Source organism: Gymnoscopelus braueri (genome assembly GCF_963280865.1).
Source record: "Gymnoscopelus braueri genome assembly, chromosome: 4".
In the NCBI taxonomy this organism is placed as follows: Eukaryota; Metazoa; Chordata; class Actinopteri; order Myctophiformes; family Myctophidae; genus Gymnoscopelus; species Gymnoscopelus braueri.
The window spans coordinates 32,003,778-32,011,164 of record NC_137605.1 but is presented as its reverse complement, the minus strand read 5'-3'; positions in this window follow the sequence as shown (position 1 = coordinate 32,011,164).

Below are 7,387 nucleotides of genomic sequence, written 5' to 3'. Positions count from 1 at the left end.
TCCCCTTCACTATCTCTCTATCACTCTCTCCTCTTTTATTCTGTTTCACTCTCTTCTCTTCTCTTCTTTTCTCTTCGCTATCTCTTTATCAATCTCTCTCTCCTCTCCTCTCTCCTCTCGCTCTCTCTCTCTCTCTCTCTCTCTGACCTCCTTACCTCCTTTCATCAAGTTTCTTGTTCTCTGTCTTTGTTTTGTGTATTCCGGTTCCTCTTTCTCTGGGAAATTGCTCATCCCTTTTTTTTTTCTGGGTTGTTGTCTTTCCCTTTTTCTTTTTTTTTTAAACGGCTGGCCTGTTTTTAGTTGTTGTTGTGTTTTTGCGTCCCTCCCTCTAAATGTGCGTGAGACAAACTTTCTCTTGTTCTGTATATATCTGTGACTGTGCTCTGGAGCCACTATCGCCCACTCATTACACACTCCTGAGTGTTAGTTCACCCACACGGCTCCATTTTTACATGCTCAGCGTTTCAATGAACCCACAGGTGTTTGCGTTGTATGTTGAATATCGTCACCATCCGGTGGAAACCATGTATGTCCAAAACCGTTCCTCATGTATGATGAAGTGGGCCATTGATGTACGTAAAAAGTTGAAATGTGTAAAAGATACAAGGTTTCTGCCCGACAACAACGATATTCTTATGTCCTCTCAACCCCCTTTCACACCTGTATCTATTATACCTTCAAACCTCCCCTTTCCCTCTCTCTCTCTCTCTCTCTCTCTCTCTCTCTCTCTCTCTCTCTCTCTCTCTCTCTCTCTCTCTCTCTCTCTCTCTCTCTCTCTCTCTCTCTCTCTCTCTCTCTCTTTCTCTCCCCTTCTCCTGTTCCCTCTCTCTGTGTCCCCCACCTCTTCTCCCCCATGTCTCTATGGGACCCCTGCTGTGTGGACAGCTTGCCCCAGCCTGCAGCCACCCTCTAGGGCCAAAAGGGATTGTCTGGCACTAATCTGAGCAGGAGGGATTACCAGCCCCTTTTCCTCATCAACCGACCCCCCTCGTGCATGCACACAACGTGCACACACGTACACACATATGCACACACACACACACACACACACACACACACACACACACACACACACACACACACACACACACACACACACACACACACACACACGCACAAGCATGCCAGCGTGCTTATACGGTAACGCACATCTACAGTTATCCCAAATTAATATTATCAATATGAGTGCACAAAGAAACACACACACACACACACACACACACACACACACACACACACACACACACACACACACACACACACACACACACACACACACACACACACACACACACACACACACACACACACACACACACACACACACACCAATGCCATGACAGCTACTTATAGTGGGCCAATCCGTCAGAGAGCTGGCTATGTCGACACAACACACGACCAGCAAACAGCTCCTCAGGGAGAAACAAGGAACCGTGTGTGTGTGTGTGTGTGTGTGTGTGTGTGTGTGTGTGTGTGTGTGTGTGTGTGTGTGTGTGTGTGTGTGTGTGTGTGTGTGTGTGTGTGTGTGTGTGTGTGTGTGTGTGTGTGTGTGTGTGTGTGTGTGTGTGTGTGTGTGTGCACGCGCGCTTTCGGTGCATATGTGTCCCTGAGTGTGTGTCTGTCTGTCTGTCTGTCTCTGTGTGCTTTTTGCATGCTTGAATGTGCAATCAAAATAAAGAGACATTTCAGCAAAAGATAGAGAGAAGAGAATAAAGGTCAAAAAGAGAGACAGGGAGGGTGAGAAGAAAGAGAAAGGGAGAGAGAATGGAGGAGAATGAAAGAGTTGGAATCCGGCCAGTCAGGTCAGCATGGTGAATACCTTCTAATTACGTCCTCTGGGAAGTGTCACTTTTTCCCCCTCTGAGCGTGATGCAACAGTATTTATTCACTGTGTGTGAGTGTGTGTGTTTGTGTGTGTGTGTGTGTGTGTGTGTGTGTGTGTGTGTGTGTGTGTGTGTGTGTGTGTGTGTGTGTGTGTGTGTGTGTGTGTGTGTGTGTGTGTGTGTGTGTGCGTGCGTGCGTGCGTGCGTGCGTGCGTGCGTGCGTGCGTGCGTGCGTGCATGCGTGAGTGCGTGATTCACTCTGTTAACTGACAAACTCATTTCACAAGTTTTATTATCATAAATACATTGTTTCTATAATTTCCCGAGACAATTTCCCAAGCAGAGAAATGAAAGAGGTGATAATTTGATCTGAATCACTGTGGGTAGTTGGCCACAAAGCTCAAAAAAAAAAAATACTTTCAACTGTAGGCAAGGCAAGACAAGGCAAGGAGATTTTATTTGTAAAGCACATTTCAACAACAAGGCAATTCAATAGGCTTTACACAAAACATCAAGCAAACTGTACAGGTTAATTTTAACGTCATGCCTGTGGTCATTTAGTTGCATGTGTCCTCACATTCCAAGAGCATATATACTGTCCATATAAGTCACAATTTGCTGTGAAACTACTTCAAAAATCGTATTTTGTTTTTTAACAGATTTATGAGCTCACAACGCATCACATCACAACACGTTGTAGCTTGTAGATCGGCTATATTCATCGCACTACTAATTCATGAATCAGGCTTAAGTGGATAAATCGGATGCAATTGGGCATGGAGGGTGCTCCAGTGCTCCAGTCAACCAACGGGAACAAGATGAGGCTAATGCTTGAGGTGGTCAGTACATTTCTTTGTTGCCTTCTCATTTCAGATCGCTTATAATTTCTTACAATACTGTTTAAAACATGGATTTCATTTTCTGAACTGGTTGAATAGAACAGTGGTTCTCATCATGGGGTCCGGGGACACCCAGGTCCTTGGGTGTGTTCTAAGGGGTCCCCAGCTGAATTAGTTAATAATAATAAAAATAAACAACGATTTTTAAATCACCAATCAGTAGTTTACTGTGCATGCTGTATATCCTGTGGTAATTTGCCAAGAGGAGAGTTGTCTTTGTCTTTGGTGAATCCAGTCCATCAGGTACTAATCCTTTAACATAACTCACTATTCTCAGACACTGGTATTAGACCGGTGGACTTAAGCAGTAGAATTAGCCTGATAGACCACCAGGACCACCATGCCCCCCAAAACCCTTTAAGCTGCTCAAATTAGTCTAGAGACAATTTATCACAAACCGACGCGCTGTGAGCTTGTACATCTGCTATTTTTGAACAATTTTTAAAAGTCTTGAAAATGTTTGAATAATTTAGAATTGTTTAACCCATTCAATCCAGGGGACGCATCTCTGTCATTTTTAGATTTCTTTGGGCTATTAAAAAATCGCAGATCTACAAGTTCATGAACTTGTAGATTAGCTATTTTTGAAAAATCGTCCAAATTTGTTTTAAGCGAACATTATCTGTAAGTTACAAATTGTAACTCAAATCTTTGCTTCTGGGGGGTCCCTGGAACAAAATATTAAAAAAAATGTTCGCTTAAAAAAATATATATATATATTAAAAGATTTGCACACATTTTCACGATTTTTCAAAAAAAGAAATAGCAGATCTACGAGCTTGGATATCTGCTATTTGTTGAATAGCCCAAAGAAATCAAAAAATGACACAGATTCTTTCCCGGTCTAAATGGTTAACACAAATCTTCTCTTCTATGGGTCCCTGGCAGAAAGCATTTTCAGATGGTGGTCCGCGGCCAAATACGTATTAATTGGGGGGTTTCCTTGACATTTCAGTGGTTTGAGAACCACTGAAATAGAATGTGAAGTGACCCCAACCGCTGAAATCAAGTTTGTGTCTCTTCAGGGTTTTGTTGAGCACATGAAAGCCACAATAAAGAGAATGTGAATGTTCAACTTTTTGTTTATTTCAATTTTTCCATATAAAACCTAAGCAGGCCAAACTCAAGGCCAGGGTCCAGGCTTTTTATTGACTGAACTTTAACCCCAAGGCCATAGAGGAAGTCCCTGTAAACAGACAGAGAGGACAGTAGATGCTATCTATCTGACACACACACACACACACACACACACACACACACACACACACACACACACACACACACACACACACACACACACACACACACACACAGCAAGTGTGCCTTCAGGACAACGACACAGGAAGGATCGTCTAAGTGGTCATATCCATGGAAACGATGACCGCCGCCCAACCCCATGTGAACTTTTGTCCTGTGTGAAGGCTTGCAGGGTTGTGTGTGTGTGTGTGTGTGTGTGTGTGTGTGTGTGTGTGTGTGTGTGTGTGTGTGTGTGTGTGTGTGTGTGTGTGTGTGTGTGTGTGTGTGTGTGTGTGTGTGTGTGTGTGTGTGTGTGTGTGTGTGTGTGTGTGTGCGCGTGCGTGCGTGCGTGTGCGTGTGTGTGTGCGTGTGTGTGTGCACGCGTGCAAGTGTACTATATGGTAAACAAACACACATTGAACTCAGCTGAACTCGAAGGCTCTTAGTACTATGTGATCTATGGACAATAACTTCAGAAAGTATACAACAAGCATATTTTCAACACTACACTTGCAACACACACACACACGCACGCACACACACACACACACACACACACACACACACACACACACACACACACACACACACACACACACACACACACACACACACACACACACACACACACACACACAAACACACACTTCGACACCACACTTCAAATAACAAAACATTTCCTTGCTGTCTGCACACAAAATTTTCCAGTGCCCCCCCCTTCTATCCTCCCACTCTGTCTCTCTCTCCCTCTCTTTTTTTCTCTGTCCCTCCTTGCCCGGCTCAACATTGCCCCCCCCCCCCCTCTCTCTCTCTCTCTCTCTCTCCCTCTCTCTCTCCCTCTCCCACTCCCCCTCTCTTCATTTTCCAACTAAAAGTGATTGATCTGGTGGTGTAGTGGTCAGAGAGGCAGTGTGTGTCAGAGTGTCTCCGTGTGCGTCTGCGGGCCCCGGGCCCCGGGGTTTTATGTGCTCTGTGTTTGGACTGAGGCTCTAGTTAATGTCCCACGGCTACAAACAAACTGACATGTGATTTATGGAAATGAGCCATGGAGGAAACGCCAGGGGATAAATCAGACGTCCCCTCTCTAATACTACACTATAGTACACGATACACTATAGTACACTAGCTATACTACAATACACTACATTAAACTATACTAAACTACACTACACTACACTATTAGTACACTGCAGGACTGCACTACACTATACTCTACAGTCCTGCATGCTGAACTTGTTGGAACTTTTAACCACTTAAACCCTCTAGACTTAGTAAACTGGAGTTGTCTCTGTACTTGGAACGCTTTTTGTCATCTCTTTGCCAAAAAGGCTATTTTTGGCTAATGTTCCCCCAAGAATACGGATGCTGGGGTTCAAGTGGTTAACTGTACAATAGAGTTAGAGTGGTCGAAGAAGGAAGTGTGTGTGCGTGTGTGTGTGTGGGGGGGGGGGGGCACAGACAAAGGAGGGAGACAGTCTGAGAGGGAGCGGAGCGGAAGAGGGTGAAAGTGGGGTAAGAGAAGAAGACATAGCTTGTTGATAGAAGGAATGAGAGACAAGGGGTGAAAGAGGGAGAGAGATCAAGGATGAGCATATGAGCTTATACAGTACTCGTTTACTGAAAAAGAATGTTGCTTGTAGCATACGTGCATTGCACGTACACGGGCGTTCAAGGACACGCATACACACACACTCACATGCATGCATGCTGTCATGTGTGAGGTAATATGTATACATGCATAGGATCTTACTGGCTCTACTTTCTCTCAGCTGTAAGCCCACTGAGCTCAGCACAGCCGCACACACACACACACGCGCACACACACACACACACACACACACACACACACACACACACACACACACACACACACACACAAACACAGTAGGTCACTACTGATTGGTCCTATTGTACATATTACATATATTATATCCAAAGGGCAGTACATATACTGTAACTATGCATGTGGTGACCAAGCTCACCCAATATGGATCAGACTGTCAATGATTATCTGCTGAACAGGAAGATCTCGAAAAAATACAGTGCTTAGGGGTCTCGAAGAGCATGTCTGCGCATGCATGCATGCATACGCGCGTGTGTGTGCGCGCGCGCGCGTGTGTGTGTGTGTGTGTGTGTGTGTGTGTGTGTGTGTGTGTGTGTGTGTGTGTGTGCGTGCGTGCGTGCGTGTGTGTGTTATCGGCAATGATGCCTGTGCATAGGCTGACCTTACAGAGATTAGGCAGTGGGATTTAGCAGGGTTAATATCGTCCAAGTGTTGAGAGAAACGACCCCCGTCACCCGGTGACTGTCCCAAGAAACCCGGTGACCCACTCCCCCCCGGCCTCAGCCTGATTAGAATGACAGGGCGGAGAGGGCAAGGCCAAGAGACAGACAGAGATGCAAACATATTGTTAGTGGTACAACTTCTCTGCCCTCCTCGAAGATGTGTTGCACAAACTCCCGCCTGTTTTAACCACTTAAACCCTATATCAGTGGTTCTCAATCCTTTTCATTTCAAGGACCCACATAACTCTGAGAGTGTACAAATGGTACCAAATGGACCCGTAAGGGACCATGTGGAACCCCTTCAAGGAACTCAGTGGGTCTCTGGGCCCCACTTTGAGAATCACTGCCCTACTGTATATGTTTCGTGGACCGGAGTCCCAATCACAGATCTATCCATAAGTGATGTCAAGTATGTGCAAGGGGTAATGGATGTTCCAATGTACTGCATGTAGAGACATACGTATACCAAGCCATATCAAGATGTGTTTATATATAATGTCACCACTCACCACCACCACCTGCGGAAAAGATGCAACACATGAGAGAGATAGTCAATCTGAAGTCTACATGGGTTAGAGGGAGCATAAGGTGGGCTAGGGCGGGGCAGGGGGCTGATCCTATGTCAGGGTTGAAGGGCGAACTCCAAGCAGGACGGGGGGAGTGAGGGATCAAGGGGGACGAACTCGACGAACCTGCTTCATCCTTGAGATGTTCTCCGGAGACAAGGGTGGGAGTGGGACCACTTTTTCTTCCCTGGCACTCTCGATTGGTGTCTTTTCGTAAAGCTGATGTGATCGGTTTATGTACCGGGCTTTGGGCTTCCTGCCGCTGACTCTCTCTCTCTCTCTCTCTCTCGTACCCACAGTGCACGCCTGCAACTCAGACACAAAGAGACAGACACACGTGCGCTGGTGCACGTGAGGTGCGAGGGGCCCATATGTGAAGGATTGAGAAGGAGGGTCTCCGGTATTTAGGCAAAGAAGTTCCAGTAGATTATGTTTTGTGTGAGTGCGTGAGTGAGTGACTGAGTGTGTGTGTGTGCGTATACCTGTATGTGTGTGTCCGCACACACTCATTCAACTGGGTTCATGCATGCATTGTATGTGTGTGAGTTGATACATGTGACTGTGGTTATATATGTGT